The sequence below is a fragment of the Callorhinus ursinus genome, unplaced genomic scaffold (assembly GCF_003265705.2).
Source record: "Callorhinus ursinus isolate GAN/ISIS: 27379988/994484 unplaced genomic scaffold, GSC_fseal_2.0 scaffold8, whole genome shotgun sequence".
In the NCBI taxonomy this organism is placed as follows: domain Eukaryota; kingdom Metazoa; phylum Chordata; class Mammalia; order Carnivora; family Otariidae; genus Callorhinus; species Callorhinus ursinus.
Window position 1 is genome coordinate 62,368,072 of NW_027397070.1, and position 20,375 is coordinate 62,388,446.

The 20,375-nt window shown below is 54.7% G+C and overlaps 1 protein-coding gene across 5 annotated transcripts in view; it reads right to left on the reverse strand.

The window, feature by feature from the left end:
• ITPK1 (inositol-tetrakisphosphate 1-kinase) overlaps positions 1 to 20,375 on the reverse strand; it is a 172,054-nt gene that overhangs the window by 21,013 nt on the left and 130,666 nt on the right. The gene's annotated exons all lie outside the window — the stretch shown is intronic.

Here is a 20,375-nt window from a genome sequence, read left to right on the forward strand (position 1 = left end):
GGTTGTCGGGATGCTCCTGGTGCCAGGCACCGAGTTAGGGCAAAACAGATGATTTGTGGGATAACCAAATGTATTCTGATGCTCCCTACCGTTTGGTAAATTACATTACTGGCTTGTTATTACTGCTTCTGGTCTAGGTCCCTTCTCAAATCAGACCAGCAGCTCCTCAGGAGGTGGGACCACCCTGTACTTCTGAGCATAGGGACAGGGAAAGGCTGAGTGTTAGTAAGGTGCCCTCCTCCCCCAAACCTTGGAAAACAAACCAAAAAGTAAAGAAGCAAAGTGGCCTGTCTCCAGGAACTTCGAGCTACTTGGCTGGCTAGAAGGTCAGTACATTAAACCAAGGTAGTAAGATCCAGCCTCATAGAGCTCATAAAATTGAATGCCAAGAATTACACAGGGCATATTAAAAGTGTCTTTCTCTCTCCCCCCACCCACCTGTAAAATCCAAACTCCATACAGACGCAGAACTGTTGGCAGATTTCGGGGGGTTGCAGGGCTTCTTGGGGACCATGGGAGGGTGGTCTGGGGACAGTGTTTGCTGAGCCCTGGCAGACGGTGCTGTAGGCCCTCCAAACAGAGCATTCATTTAATCCTCAAACTGCTGTGACAGTGCCTCTGTGGACAGAGGCCAAAATAGGCCCGAACAAGCAGTCTGCCCGAAGTCATGTGACGGTCAGTGACAGAGGCAGGACAAGGAACCAGGTTAAAGGGGAGGCCAGGAACAGAGAAGTCAGGAAAATCGGGCTGGGGAGGTGGGGCCACCTGTTGGCTCTCAGTGGTAAGCCACTATCTAGACAAGGCCCCATTTCTGCCCCCCCCCCCCCGCCCCCCGCCAAGCCTGGACTCAGAGCCCAGGCGGGGAAGCTTGTTGCTGCGAACACACAGCCCCTGCAGCCCAGACCTGACGGAATGTGACACGCAAGGCCTGAACAAACTGGAGGGTTCTGCAGCAGACAGGTGCTCACCTGTGCCTCGTGCGTGGCCCATCCTCTCCCAAAGGAAGGTTCAGAGACTACTGGAGCCCAACAGGCCACCTCCCGTGAGAGCTTCCAGACTCCCCATGAGCAGGCGTTTCAGAGCAGGTGCATCAGCCTGGCCCCACATTAGCCTTGCAATGCCCCCCTCAGTGTCCCCTCCCACCCTAGCCCACCCACACTTTCACATGTCACTGATCATAGCCAAGTGCTCCGTAAACTGCACTTGATATGTGCCAGACAACACCGTCTACAAAGCAACTCAAGCCCCCTCACAAGAGCCCCATGAGAAAGTAGTCACTCCCAGTTTACAGATGACGTCCCCTGCCCAGAGTTACACAGTGAGTATGTGGTGTAGCTGGGGAGGCTCAGACCTGGGAAGCTGGCTCCCTAGCAGATAAAGTGCTCACTTCATATTAGCAGGATAAAGGACAAAGCTTTTACTGAAATGATCATCTCCAAAAGACTCAGAAAAAGCACTGGACAAAATCCAATGTCCTTCAGGATAAAGACACACAAGAAACCAGGAATAGAAGGGAATTTCTTCAATCTGTTTAAAGAGCATCTACAAAAACCACAGAAACATTCTACGCTGGGGTGAAAGACTGGACGCTTTCCCCTTAAGACCAGGAACAAGACAAGAATGTCTGTTCTTGCCACTTCTATTCAGCACCATAGTGGAGGTTCTAGCCAGGGTAATTAGGAGAGAGAATGAAATAAAAAGCCTCCAGACAGGAAAGAGGATGTAAAACTGCTTCTCTATGCAGGTGACATGATCCTGTTTACAGAAAATCCCAAGGAATCCACACACACAAAAACCCAAAACCTATTAAGATAAATAAGTTCAGTAGGACTGCAAAAGAAAAGATAAATACACACACACACAAAAAACAATTATATTTCTATATGTTAGCAAAGAATAATCTGCATATGAAATTAAGAAAATAATTCTACTTACAATAGCATTAAAAAATAAAAACACTTAAGAAATAAATTTAACCAAAGACTTAAATGCTGAAAACTATAAAATATGGCTGAAAAACATTCAAGAAGATCTCAATAGAAAGACATCCCATGCTCATGAATAAGACACTTAATATATTAAGTAGGCAATACTCCCACAGTGATCTACAGATTCAGCGCAATCCCCATCAAAATCCCGGCTTTCTTTTAGTGGGAATTGACAAGATAATCCTTAAATTTGTGTAAAAATGCAAGGGACCCAGGATAGCCAATCCTGAAATCTTGAAAAAGAACAAAGTTGGAAGGCTCACACTTCCCAATTTAAGAACTTACTACAAAGCTACAGTAATCATGCAGTATGGTAGTGGTACAAGAACAGACCTACAGACCAATGGAATACAACTGAGAGACCAGAAATAGACCCATCCATCTGGAGTCAACAGACTGTCCACCAGGGTGCCAATATAATTGGGGGGGGGGGGCGGGAACGACAGTCTTTTCAACAAATGGTGGTAGGAAAGAAAACTAGATAATTATGTGTGAAATAATGAAGCTGGAATCCTACCTCACACCATACACAAGAATTGATTCAAAATGGATCATGATCTAAATATAAGATCTCTAACAGTGAAACTCTTAGAGGACAACATAGGTGTAAATCTTCATGACCTTGAGTCAGGTAATGGTTTCTTAAGATACTAAAAGTACAAGAAACCAAAGTAAAAATAGGTAAATCTGATATCATCAAAATTAAAAACCTCTGCGCTTCAGAGGACACTATCAAGAAAATGAAAAGACAACCCACAGAATGAGGAAAAATATTTGCAAATCATACATCTGATAAGAGGCTAATATCCAAAACATATAAAGAACTATTAACAAACAATAAAAAGACAACCCAAATTTAAAATGGGCGAAGGATTTGGGTTGTTTTTTTTTTTAAGATACTATTTATTTATTTGTCAGAGGCAGAGAGAGCGAGAAAGAGCAAGCGAGCACAAGCAGGGGGAGAGGCAGGCTCCCTGCTGAGCAAGGAGTCCGATGCGGGACTGGATCACAGGACCCTGGAATCATGACCTGAGCCGAAGGCAGACGCTGAACTGACTGAGCCACCCAGGCGCCCGTGGACAAAGGATTTGAATAGACAGTTCTCAAAATAAGACCTACAAATGGCCCAAGTGCGTGTGAAAAGATGCTCAACACCATTAACCATCAGGGAATGCACATCAAAACCACAATGAGGTATTATTTCATAACTACCGAGAATGGCTATGATCAAAAAGACAAAAGTGCTGCATTGCTGGTGGGAAAGTAAAATGGTGCCGCTGCTTTGGGAAAGAGTCTCAACGTAGTAATTCCACTCCTAGATATAAAACCAAAGGGACGGAAACACACGTCCACACAAAAACCTGCCCAGCAATGTCCACGGCAGCATTATTTGTAAGAGCCCAAAAGTGGCAACAACCCAAATGTCCATCCCCTGATGAGTGGATAAACAAAGTGTGATATGCCCATTCAACAGAGTCTTCTTCCGCCAGAAAAAGGAATGAAACACGCTATAACATGACCTTGACCACAGAACACTTAGCGAAGCTAAGGAAGCCAGTCACAAAAGCCACATAGTATGACTTCATTTACATGAAATGTCCAGAAGAGGCAAAGCCAGAGAAACAGAAAGGAGACTGGTTGCCAGGGGCAAGGCGACAGTGGAAAGGGGACAGACTACAGATGAGTACACTTCTTTCTGGGGTGATGAAAATGTGCTGGACTTAGTGGTGTTGGTTGAGCAATCTGGGAAACACATTCAAAGCTACTGAACTGTCTGTGTACTTGAAAAAGGTGGATTTTATGGCATGTGAATTGTATCAACTTAAAAAAAAAGAAAGAAAGAAAAATCCCCCAGCAATACCAACAGCTGTCATCCCTCAAGTGCTGGCTCTCTGCGGACACTGGGTCGAACAAACGCTTCATGTATGATGTCTCCTCCAAGCCTGCAGAGTCCTGTCTCTTGCCCCACGCCCGTCCAGGGTGCAGTCGTACAAGGACAAGGTAAGTGCTCCCCCTAGATGCTTGGGGTCCAGGTGAGAAGCAGAGATGAGACATTTCCAGTGAATGGGCCACATCTAGCATTAGGCCAAACATCCCCACCTTCCTGAAACCCCAGGCTTTGGTTACGAAGCAGGGCCCAACACAGAACCAAGGCGGCGAAGAACCAAGTGCACCAAGGAAGAGGGGCACGTGCACACTGTCACCATCTTGCTCCTTCCTCCTAACCTGGAGCCTGCTGACCACATCCTGAGAAGCAGGCCCCACTGGCTGCCTACCCCCACTCTCACTCTGGGGGAGGGGGCAGGACGGAGACTGGCCCCGTCGCACTGCCAGGAAGGGCCCACAGTTGAAGCTCAGTCACCCCCAAGAGGCCAGCACTGGGTGAAGGCGGTCCCAGGCCTGCACGGGAGAGAAGGGAAGGGACCCCTGTGCCTCACCAGGCCACGGCTGCTCCGTGCCCCAGGCCTGCCCCACTCTGGACCATGATGTCTTAACTTCTTGAACCACTTTCTGGCTACTTGGAGCCAAAACCATCCTGCCTGTGAAATCACAATAAATTAGAAACAACTCCTGTTCCTATTGTGGTTTCAACAACCATTCACCACCAATGGCAAAAAAAAAAAAAAAAAAAGTGTTGAGGCTCTGCCAAACGCAAGCAGCTAGAGATACAGCCTGGCCTCATGGAGCTCACATTCCCAAACAAGAAACCAGACTGACAAGTAGAACATACAGCTAGAAGGCAGTGAGGTCAGGGAGCAGCTCGCTGGACAAAGACAAGGGAAGGCGAGCGGGCGGCCAAGGCGATGCATGTGGGGTCAGCATGCTCCCAGCAGAGGGAACAGAACATGCAAAGGCTCTTCGTAGGGACGTGCTGCGGTCTCTGCACAACCCGGCCCCAGCCTCTGGGAGGAGGACGCGGACATCTGTCTAGATCTCAGACACCGAGGCCTCCTGGCTGGTGGGAGGGCTGGGGTAGGAACCCGGTCCCCGTGACAAGAGCCAGCACCCTGGTGGCAGCAGACACGCCAGCCCCACCGCACGACGGATGGCGGCAGCAGAGGCACGCCCGTGGGAAACTCACAACATCGCCAGCAGCTTTCCACCCGAAGAGAGACAGAGTGAAGACTCTTTCTCTAAGTCAGCACTGGAAGCCCGGGGAGCTATTTCTGGTTCCCAGAAAAAGGCTACTGTTGCTTATTTATCTATCGTCTTTATTTCTGGATGGGAGTTGGAAAGAGGCTTTTTTTAGTCGGATGGTGGGTTGTGTTCTGTGAAGAGCTGAAACCTCAGCCCCTGGGAAACCGAAACCCCGGCCGTCTTCCCTCTGGGCCGCTCTCATCACAGAATGGGAAGCTGGGGGCCCTAAGAGATGAACAAGTCCCCACCATGCGTCCACACGTCCAGAGAGGGAAGCGAAGCGTTCACGGCCACATGCAAGTTACTGGCAGGCGAAGGGGGAGAACCCAGGTGTCTCGAGTCACACTGCCCCCACTCTGCCAGGTGGTCATGCCCTTATCTGACTAGAGGCAGCTGCTGGAGAGCTCCCCAGAAGAGACCAACGACAAACAGGTGGATAAAAGGGTACAGCTAGGAGTGGGGTACAAAGAGAGATGGCACTCTGAAGCCTGACTTTGAACCTGGAGTAAATTACTCATCAGCTGTAACCTTTGACAAGTGACCAAACTCTGCTGGGCCTTACTTTCCCCGTCTGTTAAAATGGGAGCGATGTCTCCCTGGAGGGTAGTCAGGAGGCCTGGTACCTAAGAGGTACCCCACAGTGGCCAGGCCGGCTGGGGACACCCATGGGGGAGTAGGCAGACGCTGCATCGTGGCTACTGGTCACATCCAACTTCCTGGGCTGTGTCGGGTGCCAGGCCCCATCCGTGGCGCTGGCAGAGCAGGCCGTCCTCACGTGGCTGTGAGAGATGCCCCCGCAGGGCACTGGTGGGGGGGAGGGCACGGGAGCAACTGTACCAGGACCCTGCTTCAGTTCCCTTCTCTTGAACAGGTTTAATTTCTTCACCCAGACAGTATCTGATGAAAAGATGACCCAGGGGCAGGGGCAGTCCCCGGGGGACACGCAGGGCTGGAATGCTCTGAAGCCTCTGTGATGGGCAGGGCCCCAGGAGTGAACAACACCCAGGAGTCAGGGCTGGGCAGAGGCTAGAAGAGGCAGAAGACAGACCAGGGAAGGGACCCAGGTGGCCAGGAGCCTGTGCAGCCTGATGACATCACGGGAACGTACAGAAGAAGCGTGTTATTACATCTGCCGGCTCGTCTCCCCCTCTCTAGAACGTCAGTTCCACGAGGGCAGGAGGGAGATTCTGGATTTTGTTCACAGCTGTAGGCCACTGCCTAGAACACTGCCTGGCACACAGTAGGTCCCCAACAAACCCTTGCTGAGTGCATGATCTGACCCACTGAGTGAAGGGGTCCGCAGTGCCTAACGCACAAGGCTGGCTCCTCAGGCATCTGGGCCCCATCTGGACAGAGGCAGGGCACGCGGTCAGCGTGTTGGGCGCAAAGGACATTTCCAGGCCTCACCTGCCATGCAGGCCTCGCACCACCACGTGGTCACACCCCTCCGCCCCGGACTCGTTCCACTCGCAAACAAGAAAGCAGTCACATACGACCCTGCTCGGCCTCGCCTCTCACTCTCTGAAGGGCTCCGCCTGCACAGGTATCCTCTTCGCCTACTTTGGTACAATCATGACTGGACTCGCCACTTGAATCCCAGCGTTACTGAACACCCGCCGGCAGTTATCTTCCCAAGATTCTGCGTATCCTGGTTACCCGCCCGGTGACATTTCCCCTGGAGTCAGGCATTTACATTTGTGCCAGTTCCTCTCCACCAGACCGGGCTTCGATGACTGCCCCTCGTGTGTAAGGCTTTGTGCGTGTGGCAAATCGTGTCCACGTCAAATTCCCAGAAGTGACTTCTGGGGTCCGTGGGAATCGACGTTTCTAGGGTTCTTGCCACATACATGGTGCCATGCTGTTTCCCGAAAGGACTGCAGGGTGTCGTTGGGGCACCCGCGGTGGACGGTCTTGACCGTGCCTTCTCAGCCCTGGGTAGTCCCACGTGCAGACACCTGGGCAGTCCTCTCAGGAAGGGAGGTAACGGGTGCCATGGGGAACAACCCCATCGCTGCGCATACGGTCCCTCTGGGGCCAGCAGGCCACCTGCAACAGTGGGGGCGGCATGAAGACAGCGAGGCTGGTGTGGGGAGTCACTACCAGCAAAAGCTCTGGACTGGGGCCTGGTACTGCCACTGACATCCATTCACACCCACCTCACTCAGCAAGGGAGGCTCCGGGCCCAGGTGTCACCACGAGCCAGGCAGTGGCACGGGGCCCTTGGCTGCGCCCTGCTCCAGAAGGGGACAGAAGCAGGGAACAGAGGAGCACCCCGACCCCGTGCATGCTGGAGGCGAGGCCGGGAGAGAGCGTGTGACTTAAGAGTACCAGCCGGCAGACCGGGACTCCCCAGCATGTGGCTCTGCATCCTGGAAAGACCGGAGGGTCCACGGGAGGAGGCCATGCCAGTGGACGCTGGTGAAGGCAGGAAGCTGCCAACTGTACACACCCTCTCGCCTTAGCCAGAGCAGCTGCATGGACGCGGGTCCACCTTTCCGGCAGAATGCAGGCTCCATGAGGGCAGGGACCTTCTCCATCGCGTTCAGGACCCAAACCCCCACAAATGAGCGGATGAGGGAACAGAAGCAGACCCTGGCCTGGGCTCCCACTGTTCCCCCGCCCGAGAGAAGCGGGCGGCCTCTATCAAAACGCAGTTCCCACGGAGCTGCAGCATCTCGGCCAGGGGCCCTGCACGCCAACCCCAGCCGCGTCCACCCAGAGCTGGGCTCTGTGCTGCCTTCCTGGGCCATTCCCCACTCCCAGGGGGCTGTCCCGAGCAGGAAACGGTGTGACGCAGGAGTGTCAGTGATAGAGGAGGCACAGGACAAGATGCAGGGGCAGCAGGTCAGGTTCCCACTCAATCTTCCGAGAGCTGGAGGAACACCAACGCCCTGAGGTCTCGGGCCAGGAGCATCGCACATGCTGGTCCCTCGGCCCGCCGAGCCCTTCCTTCTAGCCCCTTCTTGGCCTGATGAACTCCCGCCAGTCCTCCAAGCCTTGTCAGGCCACCTTCCTGCTCTGGGAGGCTCCCCTGAACACCCCATCCTGCGCATCCAAGAAAAGGTCCCTTCTGCTGGCTCACCACGTCTTGCTGTCTGAGGATGCAGCAGACTCTGCCAGACTGGGCACCCCTGGAGGGTCTGCAGGGGACACAGGCTACCTGGGTTTGAATCCCAGCCCCACCTCCTGCGAGCTGTGTGGCTCTGGCCAAGGAGCCTTACCTCTCTGCCTCAGTGTCCTCACTGGAAAGTGAGGACAACACTACCTACCTCACAGGACTGTCCCCCTGCCCCCACATTCAGAAAACATACTTTAAGTCATGAAATGGCCCGTAAATACAGAATATACGTTCATACTTTTCAACAGTTGCATCAGACCTTTTTTATTTAACAAGAAATAAACTGGCTGATACAGCTAAATCCCAGATCACCAAGTGTTAAGTGGCAGCAGTGGGGTGTGTTGGGGAAGGAGAGGCCGGTCAACTGCCAAATACATACCCCAAAATGTCCACCATGACACTCAGGGCCAGGGGAGTCACAGAAGACTACCTGGAGGTGGCAGTTACCACAAATGGCAGCCCAGAAAGCAAAACGTGGCAGCGATAATGAGCATCAACTCTGCAGCCGAGAGCCAGCCCAGTCCCCTGCAACCATGCCAGGCCACCGGTCCTCTCTGATCCTTTCTCTCATCTGTAAAACGGGACAGCAATGCTGCTCACCTCCCAGAGCTACTGAGGAGACTCCGTGAGGCCATATGCACGAAGGGCATTTGGAAACCCTTGAGAACCAGAATCAGCCCTGTTTCTGTGGACACACTACCCTCCTCCCTCCTCAGGGCACCTCTGCAAGCCCCATCCCTCTGGGAGGGGAGGCTCCACCACCTGCCTGCCCACCAGCAGCTCTGCCCCAGGATCTGGGCAGCTGCAGCAGCCGCAGCCAGCCTCCTGGGACACTGACCCAACAAACGCTGTGGCCCAGCACTGGGGCTTCTCCCAGCTGCCTGACTACATGGCCCTGGGGTCCGGGAATCCAGGAACCTGCTTCTTGGTGGCCTCACCCCGTAATCATCTTCTTCCCGCCGCATCTGCTCTACCCACGAACCACGGATCCCTGGTGCCCTGCCCACCTTATTCATTGTCTAACCCAAACCACACACCGGTATTAGATCCTGGGTCATCTTTCTAAAGCGCCCACCTACATAGTGAGGCTGCTCTCAGCTCAAGAATCGTCCATGGCTGCCTCAAGTCAAAGTCCAAAGCCCTTCCAGGCTTCTGCAACCTGACCCTGCTTAACTTCCTGTTCCGGGCTGGACTGTGTTCCCCCTAAATTCACATGCCGAAGCCCCAACCCCCAGTTCCTCAGGGTGTGACTGTATCTGGAGACAGGACCTTTAAAGAGGTGATTAGGTTAAAACGAGGTCCGAAGGGCAGGCCCTGATACAATCTGACCGGTGTCCTTCTGAGAAGAGATCAGGACCCCGACACTCACAGAGGGAAGAGCATGTGAGGACCCAGAGAGAAGGCAGCCATCTGCAAGCCAAGGAGACAGGCCTCTGAAGAAACCAGCCCTGCAGACACCTTGATCCTGGACCTCCAGCCTCCAGAACCGTGAAGCAGTAAATGTCTGTTGTTAAGCCAGGTCTGTGGTGCTTTGCTGCAGCAGCTCCAGCAACTCCTCCCGGAATACAGAATCCAAGGTCCTTCCCAGCCAAACCCTGGCTCCACACGGAGGTCTCACCATCCCCCGCCCCCAAATCTGGGAACGCCCCTCCTCCTACCACTCGGCAACAACCTCTAAGCTCTCCAGAACGAGGGGTCTTGCGCCGCTGCCGCCTCCCCCTAGCGGCACCCCACCCAGAACCTTCCACGGGCAGCCATGCTTGTTCCAGCACCATCTCTCTCCTGCCCCGCTACCTTGTCTGACTGCTCCTCTCTCATACCCTGTTAAATTTCCACATGTTTGGGTTCTGACTCAGCCAGCAGGCAGTATGCTCCTTGGGGTCGGGATCCAGACTCCCCCCCCCCCCCAAGTCCAGCATTTGTCCAGGGGCGGCAGGCGGCAGTAAGAAACGCCTCTCTGGCAAGCGCATGCGTGTGGGATGAACTGGGAGACAGAATAAAAGTGAGCTGTGAGCACTGGAAACAAGAGAGAAGGGGGAGCTCGGGGCCAACATAGGGAAAGGGGGTGGCCCACAACTCCCCGACCAGCCGCCACATGGCGCTGTTGGTCTGGGACAGCCCTGATGACTGGCGTCGCACTGGAACAGGTAAAGCCCTGAGAGCCTGGCCTGCCAGGCTGCAGAGCCAGTGTTCATGACTCATTTAGTGTCTGATTGTCCAAAGTCACCTTCCCTCTGCCATTAAGCTGTTAGGGCCAGGGGCCATGTGCTCCTGAGTCCCAGACAGGGAAAGATGTTCTGAGCGTTCTGGGTAAATCAAGTTTCAGCCTGACAGCAGCTGTGAAGGGAACCTAAATGGCTCTTCGGCTCATGATGATGGCAGCCACCCGTAATGTGGAACCGTCCAGTCACGGGCACGTGGGGGTGGGAAAGCTGCCGCAGGCCCAAGCCAGGACACCCAGAAGGGCCCAGAAGACAGGCCCGCAGATGAGAGGAAATGGAAGTGGGAACTGGTCTCTGATCTGGAGCCGGGCCTGGGCCTGGGCCTGCGGAGGGCATTCCCCATCCTCGGCCTGACTCCCTGGCTCCCGTTATCCAGAGCATAATGTCCCGTCCACCCGGCCCGGCCAGGAAGGGCTCCAGCACTGTCTTAGCAACCTGTGCGTGCCCTCCCCACAGCAGTGCTCGGTCCTCACCTCCTTGCTCTCCTGGGTGAGTCCTCTCACAGGACAGCCTCACTGCCCAGGTCTCCAACCACCCCGCCACCCCTTCGCCAGTGAGTCAGAATCTATTCCTCCTTGTTGCCGACTCCCTCCAGTTGTACCTTCGAACCGTCCCTTGCTCTGGCCCCTCTGGCCCTGAACACCTACTTCCACAGTTCATTCTGCATTCCGTTTATGGCAGGTGACTCACTTCTCTCTGCAGCCCAAGGGCCCCCTGGATTTGTTGGGGGGATTTGTGTTGGGCTTCAAAGGGGTGGAAACAATAGAACAGCAGTGACATCATCATATCTTCAGACCCATTCACAGCCTCAGATGAGATGAAACTAAAATAGCACGTTCTGTTTTGTTTAAGACCGTCGCAGCGCTCAAAGCCAGCATGCCCTGGGGATGTGGGGACCGGGGAGCCTGACTCATGGAAACCACCTGGGAACCTGCGGGGGCTTCAGCTCAGCCCCCGGAGAAGCAGCTCCGCACCCTCACGGCTCCTTGGAGGCTACGGGTATAGGCAGTCATGGACCAAGTGCCTGGGTTCCAATCCCAAGTCCACTGTCTCAACCTGGGCCCCTTCTCCACGACTCAGTTTCCACACCTGCAAGATGGGGACAACACCAGCAGTGACCACACACAGGACCACCGTGAGGACTGAATGAGCCTCCGTGAGTCACCATGCTGGGACCGTGTGCGGTGTGCAATGAGAAGCATGAGACATGGCTTCGCTGCGATCACTGGTCAAAGTGGCGTCCGCTCCCCTTACTCACTGAGGTCCGGCCAACAGCCTGGTGGCCCATTGTGAACCTACGATGGGGCTAGGGGCTTCTCAGGAGCTAGGACTGCCCCATGACTCTTAAGCATAGGACACAGGTGCCCTTTTCAGGCAGCCCCTCTGGGATGAGAGAGGAAGGAGGGCCCCACTCATCTGGCTCAGGCACTGAGGAGCTCAAGTGGAGCCGGGGGGGCAATCAAGGCTGACAGGGAGCGGCCCAGTGAAAACCAGGTTCCTGAAAGGCAGCCCGGGGCAAGCCCTCCCCAGGTAGGACTGGGTACCACTCATCTGTGCAGCTCACCCAGAGCAACCGAGGGAAAGAATGGCCTGACACCTCAAAGAACCAGTGAGGACAGTGGGTGTGAGGGAAGGCCAGCCAGGGCTCCTTCTACCTGACCACACAAACCGGGCAGGGACCAGGAGGCCAGTGGGCACAGGGCCAGGCCAGGACGGGATTCCTCCCCAGGATGCTCCTGAGGGTAAGGGAGGGCCGGGGAGGGAGGGGAAGTGAGAGGAGAAGTGGTGCTTCACGGAGTGGACGGGCCTCGCGCTGTCTCCTAACTGCTCACGCAGAGCAGAGAGTGAGGCAGGGCTCGGGAGGGAAAGCTTGGCAGCTGGAGGCCCTGCCAGTACAGCCCACCACACCTCACTCCCAAACTCTGGACAAAACAGGCTTCACTCAGTCTCTCAAACAAGCTCCCAACTCTGGGCTCATGCCCCACTGGCACCCAATCGCCCCTGACGGGACTGGGGGACCGCCTCTCTCACCTCAGTACACACGGGGCCCGTCCCAGAGCTGAGAACACGGCAGGCCTGCACAGGCTACACTCTGTGGAAAGCCGTGCGGGCTGACAACATGGCTCCTTCCACGAAGAGGTGGCCCCGGGCATGCACACACAGCCCTATGCCCGGAGCACCGCAAACACCTGCCGGTCTCAACTCACTGCCAGATTCTTCTAGAACGGGTGGATTACTACTGTCCCCTCCACTGTGCATGGAAGGACACCAAGGCCCTGGGAGGTTAAGCTCTGTCCTCCAGGCCAAAAGCCTGTGGGTGGGAGAGCGGGCCTCCACACAGGCCGCGTGGCTCACAGCCATGCCCTCACCACAAGGCTGAACTGCCTCACGACAGCCTGTGAGGTGAAACCTCACTCCCACTGAAGGACTCTGGGCCCAGAGGGAGCTGGAGAAGGTTCTCACTTCCATCGCAGAGACCAGGAGACGAGAGGCACCAAGCTGCCTGTGCTTCCCCAACATGGTGTGGCTAGACACTCCAGGCTGCCTGGGGACGTGTGACCTTGAGAAAGTTCCTTCACTTCTCTGTGCCTTAGTTGCCTGGTCTCTAAAAGGGGGATGAGAACAGTCCTCAGTCCTGTCCCTGGAGCTGCTGCCAGCATCAAACGAGTTAACACACAAAACACTTACAACAGAAACTGGTGAAAAGTAGGTGCTACGTGGCAGACTCCACCATCCCCTCGACCACCATGACTGGCATCGTTATTTGAAGGTCTACCATGTTAGAAAGTCGGTCACCTTAGTGAGCCCAGCACTGCTCTGTGTGGCCTGACAAGGCCCCCAGGGGCACAGGAAGAAAAGAGAGTGGACGTGGAAGAGTGACAGGCTTGCGTTTTCCTACCCAGAGATAGTGCTCTTGACACCAAGCACTAAAGGACACGGAGCCTTCTCGTCCATCTGTCCAGCAGGACAGAACTGGGACTCTTAAAGCAGACCAGCAGCCACCATCCAGGTGGTCCCCCGGAGGGCCACCACTCTCCTCTGGGCAGCATGCATGGCCTCGAGGCAGCATCCTCGGGCTCAGAACACAAGGTCAGATCTGAGCTGCCTGTCCCCAGAAGGGCCGGAGAAACACCAACATCAGCAACGGGCCGAGAAAACACGACAGAGACGCAATGCTCGCAGGCTTGACGGTGCTTCCGGCCATGGTCAGAGCCCTCTGAGGCCACACAGTGAAAACTCTCTTCTCCAAAGGCGGGAGGGCGGGGGGCCGCGGCTCTGACAGGGGTCCCTGACTTCACCGTGTTCTTGGAGACAGAGGGCGGAGGGCACATTTCACCAGTGGCTGCAGCCCCTAGCCTGCCCCCTGGAGGCTCCGAGGGGCCCACTGGCCTTGCTGCAGCTGCCACCACCCTGCCAGGACCTTGACCCTCAGGCCCTCTGGCTACAGGTGGGCTGTCGGGTTTGGGGGTGGGGGGACGCGACACTGGAAGATGTGGAATCAGCCCGAATTTAAGGCAGGGGGTTGCTTGTGGGCAGGGACAGAGGGAAAGAATGGACACAGATCAGACCTTTCCTCGTCTGACGCTGCCCTGGTCGGCTGGATGACCGTTTCCTGCCATCAGACTTAGCTAATGACCTGTCTCCTCTCCAGGGCCCAGAGCACCGTTTGCTCTCGGGTTGCTCCAAAAGGCCAGGAACAGAGGAGCCAGACACGGGCCAGGGCAGTGACACGGACATTCCTGGGCCTGGTTCCAGCCGATGAAAACGGCTGCTGGTGACGGGGATTAACTCCAGGGCAGCTGTGCCCGGTGATGTGCGGCCCCTGCCAGACCAAGGCAGGCCCTCACTGTCCCCGCTCAGCTCCAACTCCCAAAATGCAGCCGCAGCCTTTTCTGTTTTCAAGATGGTTCAAAAATAATGTGAAGTGCTCTCTCTGGCAGGACGTATTCCAGAAGCAGAACAGAAAACGTCAGCTTGGCCCTAATGCAAAGATGGAGGTTTCCATCAATGAAACAGCCCGTGTATTTTAAACAAGGAGACAACTTCCTTAATCCAAAAGGGGCTCTAACCAATCAACAAGAAAAAGACCAACAATCCAATAGAAAGGGGGGCAAATGACAGGAAGAGATTCATACACAAAAGAAATGCAAAGGGCCAATAAGCGTACGAAGAGATGCTCCATCTGGCCGAGGACAGAAGACATGCAAATTAAGATAGGTGTCATTTCCCTGGCAGATGGGCACAGAGGAGTGAAATTTGCTCAAACTTTCTAAAGAACAAGCCAGCAACCTGCCCATGTGAGAAATGTTTACAAAAATCTCTGAGAAATTCCACTTCTAGGGATTAATTTTACAGAAATATGCAAAGATCTATGCTTACTACAGCCCAGCTTACAAAAACAATTAAACCAGAATGACCTTATGAGCTCAGTATAATCGAGTGAATTATGATTCTTTCAATCACGTGCTGAAATATTTTGTTGCCACCAAAAAGAGCCAAGCATACCTATCTCCCTCTTCTTTTATGGGCCACGGAAAAAAGGCAAGACAGATACAGAGTTAGGGAAAAGACAAGTTTTATGAGAACACATGTAATATGATCCTGTTTCTATTTTTTTTAAGTACGTAAATATATATTTGTACGTGTATGAGAAGGGTCTAGAAAGATGGATTCCACACTGCTAAAAGCAGCTGCCTCTGGGACAAGGTCAGATCTGTGCACAGTTGGAGGTGAGCAGCGCCCAGTCTGGGAATTCCTAAAGTGTGCTGGGTGGAGCAAGCCTCTCACCAGAAGCTCGACAAAGAGGAAGCAGAGGACCTATGACCGATGAGGTGGAAAAAGTCAAATCCTGCCATATTTCATTGATTCTAAGACATGTGATTTTTCATTTTCCATCTCTGAGGTTGAGGTGTGTCTCATCACTGATGGTGTATCACAATTTAATTAGCACTTTTCCCCTTATTAGTGGGATATAAAATACCAGTGTGTCTTCCCATCGGGGGTAAAATTCAGTACCCTCTAGAAGACTCAAGATTCACATTAGCACGCTAAAGGTTCTGATCAGTCCTGCAGCGGAGAACATTCTCCAACACGATCCCCCTTTCTTTTTCCTTCTTCTCATCTTTGCCTTTCCCTTTACTTACGAATGAGATGGTGCTAGGGCACAGCGACGTGCCCTCCTAAGGACGTCTGCAAAAGTCCAGGTTTGAAGAGAGGCACACTTACTTTTTTAAAATTCAATACAATGACTGTATGGCAGATACCACTATTAGCAAGTCTTGTTATCAAAAACCATCAATGGATGCTAAAACACCAGGCAAAAGTATGATGAGAAACAGGATATCTGCAAAGGATCGCCTTAAAAGATAATTGCCAATTACAAGGAGAAAAACAGAAATGAACAGTGAAGAAACAGAGTAACACTCCGACCAAATGACTGGTTAGCCAGAGCGAACCCATATCCAGGTCATGCCCTCCTGAGAGGCAGGAGGTGCAAAGCATTGCTGGTGTGGCGCTCCTGCCCAAAATGTGTAATGCCAAACTAAGCCAGGAACACTGGGGAACATCCCAGAAGCCCAAACTGAGGCAGGGCCCTTCCAAAGTGTCATGGTCATGAGAGACAAACAGCCTGAAGCCCTGTCCTGGATGCGAGGAGGCCACGGAGGACAGCCAGAAGAAGGGTCACCGTGGGGAAGCTGGGGACATTGTTAATGATAGTACGGCTGCCGATGTGAGTTCTCTGGTTCGGAGAACTGTACCGTGGTCACGGGAAACGTTACCTCAAGATGAAGCCATGGGAAGGGTGTAAGGGAACTCTGTGGACCACTTTTTCCAACTTTTTTGGTCAATCTAAAATTATGCAAAAATAAATACACTAAAAACTGTGTAACAGGAACTTTACTATTAAACTACAATAGAGGTGAAAAAGCCACTAAAGATAGGACAAAAGCCGTGCATGTGCTACATGAGGGGTCACCCGGAAGATTCTCATTTGGGGAAATAAACCCAGACGATGCATTTACAAATGTGGGGCTGGGTGTTCAGGGAGGATGGACGGGGAGGGGAGCACTGCCCTGGAGGGGCCTGGTCTCATGGGGGTCACGAGACCCACAATCCAGGAGGCCAGCACCAACCCAGCACTAAACAGAAGTGCAGGAACCGACGACTAGCAGGGTCACGACACTCAGGGTGTGGTCTGAAACACACATTGCAGGGTCACCCGGGAAAATGAGCATCTTCGGAGTATTTATACCTTAAATGCACAACCACGTTTAATCCTTACAACCACCCTATGAGGAAAGTGCTACTATCATGATCTCCCCTTTCAGACAGAAAAACGGAAGCTCGGTACAGTTAAATAACTCGCCTAAATATACGCAGCGAGGGGTCAGGACAGCACCTGACCCCAGGCAGTGTGACTCGTAATGCTTCTGGGAAGACTGCTGCAGAGGTGCGGGTCCCGTGGAAAGAGCACTGAACTGAGAATCGGAAGGCATCGAGGGGTGCTGGGTCAGTCCTACAGCCTCTCTGGGCCCCTCTCCTCATCTTTAAAGACATGGAGAAGCTTCGGAGGCACTGAGAGCTCAAGATCTCTCTCAGCTGGAAAGACAGACACTAAGTAGGCCTTACATTCACACTGAAGTGTAAATGCCTCGAGTCTGACACTTTCTGATCAGCCTGACCAACAAGTATGTTTTCTCTGTCCCAGAGAAGAGCCGCTGAGATTTCTTACATGGGACCTGGGAGACTCTGAGTGTGATGAGGGAAGCGGGGGACCGGCTCCTGGGAGTCTCAAGTCTGGTCATCACAAGAGGAAAGAAACTCCAGAAAAGAGAGGTAGGGTCTCAAAGGGAAACATCGTCTGGCTCACCAACTGACCCAGGAGCAGCCCTGCATCTGCAGGGAAGAAAGGACTAGCCTAGAGGAGCCATCAGAGCCTGGTGGGGTCACTCAGGAGAGGTGGAGGGGTGAGTCTGCGGATCAGGAGGAAACAGGGCTTCCCAGCAGGGTCTGTGGGCCAGCAGACGAGCAAGAAGCCTGGTAGCTCGTGCAGACACACTGAGCTAGATGGAGCTAGAGGAAGGCACCTGTGGAGGGAGGGGCTGCTCCTGTCTTGCTGCTCAGAAGGCCCAGTGAGAAGCTCTGAGTGCAAACGGGAAAGTTCTTTCCAAGGATGGACCCGAGTCTCCTTGTGGTGGGGGGGGCGGGGGGGGGGGGGGGGGGGCTGCAACCGGTCACCATGAGAGCTCACTTCATTCCCTCAATCTCTCCTTGGAGCCTCTAGTCCTGTGTCCTGGGCCATGGCAGAGGAAGTGAGGAATTTGGCAGAGGACTGCCAAAGACAAAGGGTCAGCACCAGCATGGAGGAGGCATCCCTATCGGGCATGCCATGGCAGCATGAAGGCAAGGTGCGGGGTGGGGAGCCAGGCACCGGCCTGCTGTCATTGGGTCGGAACATCCCAGCTTTGGGACACTGGCTTCCAGCATAACTCTAGAAAACAGGGAGGAGCAAGGGGACACTTGCACCCTCCCCCTGGAGGGAGTCACTGCATCTCCCTATCTCTGATCTGGCAGGACTAGTCTGTGGGCCTCGGCACTAGGAGGCCTGCACCTTGAGAACTCCAAGGCAAAAGCTGAGTCTGCGTCTCCAGCGAAGAGGGGCCACTGCCCTGTGGGGGCCGCCCTCAGCCTTCTGGAATGCAGCAGTATGTCAGGATGGCAGCTGAAGAGCAGGCTGGGGTCTGCTCGTTCCCCAAGGTACCTCTCATCTCCCACCCTGGAGAGGCCAGAGCGGAGAGATGCCAAGGAACCAGCTCTCTGGCTGGAAGAGAATGAGCAGGCCTAGGCCTGTGGGGGGCAGGTGATGGGACCGGCAGTGAGCAGATGTGAGCCTATGGGACGGCATCCCTGTGCTCTGGGCTCTTCAGTCTCTACCGTGAGTCTGACCCGCAGGGCCAAACACGCTCGGGATTCGTCAGTCCCTGGGAGGGCGACACAGAGCCTCGCCTCAGAAGGAGACCTCTGAGGGCTGAGGATAAGCGGGTAGGGAGGTGGGTGGAGAAGAGAGAGATGCAGAGTCCCTACAGGACAGGGTGTCTGCACAGCAGCAGGGGGAGCCCTGGCCCCAGGCCCATGCAGCCGGTGTGGCCTCCGACCTGGAGCCAGGGACAGGAGCAGACCCCACCCAGGGTCAGCGGAGGGCACGAAGATGGGTGGGATTCGGAGAATTTGCTGCAAAACGCATCTGGCGTAGAAAGGAGGCTCAATTTTGGAGTCAACTCAGAGCTCGACGTACAGACTTGGCAGCTCTGAAACCTTCACCCCTCTCAAGCTCCACCTTCTGGTTTGAAACGGGGGAGGAGCATAGCTGTGCCCGGAGGATTCACCGCAAGGGGAGGTGGGGCTGCCCACCCAGGGCCAGGCCTGGTCCTGAGTATTATCCCCACAGCTCCCCATGGAAGGGCACCTAGCTCCTCTTGGCAGGTGACACAAAAGGGAGGTTCACCAGGGCAGAGCCGGGCTTCAGGCCCAGATGCCACCTGATGCTGGGAATGTGCCTACCTCAGCCTGGCCCACAGATGGTGCTCAACCCACCGTCCTGCTCTGCAGCGCCCCCCCAACCCCCTGCCTCCATCCGAACACAGGGTCTCTACCTGGGAGCTAAGCACCCACCCAAAGTCCCCATCCCCACCACAGGTTGTAGAGGCTGTGCCGCTCACACACGGCCACCTGCTCTAGGAGTTGGTCCGGGCCTGGCCTGATGCCCTGTCCCCATGGCCTCAGCACGGTGGGCTGGGCTGGCTGACACTCAAAGGAGACACAGGCAGGCAGGCCCCACGAGGCCTCTCTAGGAGTCCACTCGATAGGTATGAAGCATTTTCTTGGCGGGCTGATCCAAAACTCTGGCGTCCTGCACAAAATCAGGCTGGAGGCTGGCTGACTTGGGAGCAACAGTCCTCGGGGTGCACTTGTTCCTGCCCTCCTTGTCCTCCACGACTCCAGGCCCTGCCGCCCACGCCCAGCTTCTGCCACACGCCCCCACTTAGAACCCGGGCACCCAGCAGGACCAAAAGGCGACACGGAATTCTGGGCCACACCCACTGCCACGAATAGGGCCAGACCTGCTGGACACCGCCCCCCACGGGGGCGATGGCAACCCCCCAGGGACAGATGAGCCAACTACTCAGAGAGGCCCAGTGACTGCCCAGGCCAAACGAGGGGCGCTGAGCCCACGACTGTCGGTACCAAGGCCTGTTCTTTTTTTTTTTTCCTTTAGTTTTATTTATTTGTCAGAGAGAGACAGAGCACGAGCAGGGAGAGCGGCAGGCAGAGGGAGAAGCAGGCTCCCCACTGAGCAGGGAGCCCGATGTGGGACTCGATCCCAGGACCCTGGGATCATGACCTGAGCCGAAGGCAGCCGCTTAACCGACTGAGCCACCCAGGCGTCCCCCAAGGCCTGATCTTGTCCACGACCGTGTATGGCTGCTCTCAAACGGAGCAGACAGGATTCCCATTTCCTCAGTAACTCCAGGGGGCAGGGACTCCGAGACACTAGCAGCGGAGCTGCTGATTCTCTGTGGTGCGGACCCCCAGGGACCTTCCGTGGTCAGTGTCATCTCCTGAACACCAGAGGGCACCCCAGAGTACCACCAGCGGGCAGTGCCTGCGCACTTGCCCCCAGGCAGCAGAGCCCCGCTCTACAACCATCTGGGCTTCCATCCAGGCTTCAGGCTTCGACCTCACTCGGTCCCTGCTGTCAGGGACGGTGGGGGTGGAGGAGGCAGGACACCCACACCAGCTAAGAGCACAGACCGGACGGCGCCGGGGTTCAAACCCCAGCTCTGCCCCCTAAGTAGCTCTGTGGCCTGAAGGGACAAGCTCATGCACTTCAGTGTGGAACCTTTCTCA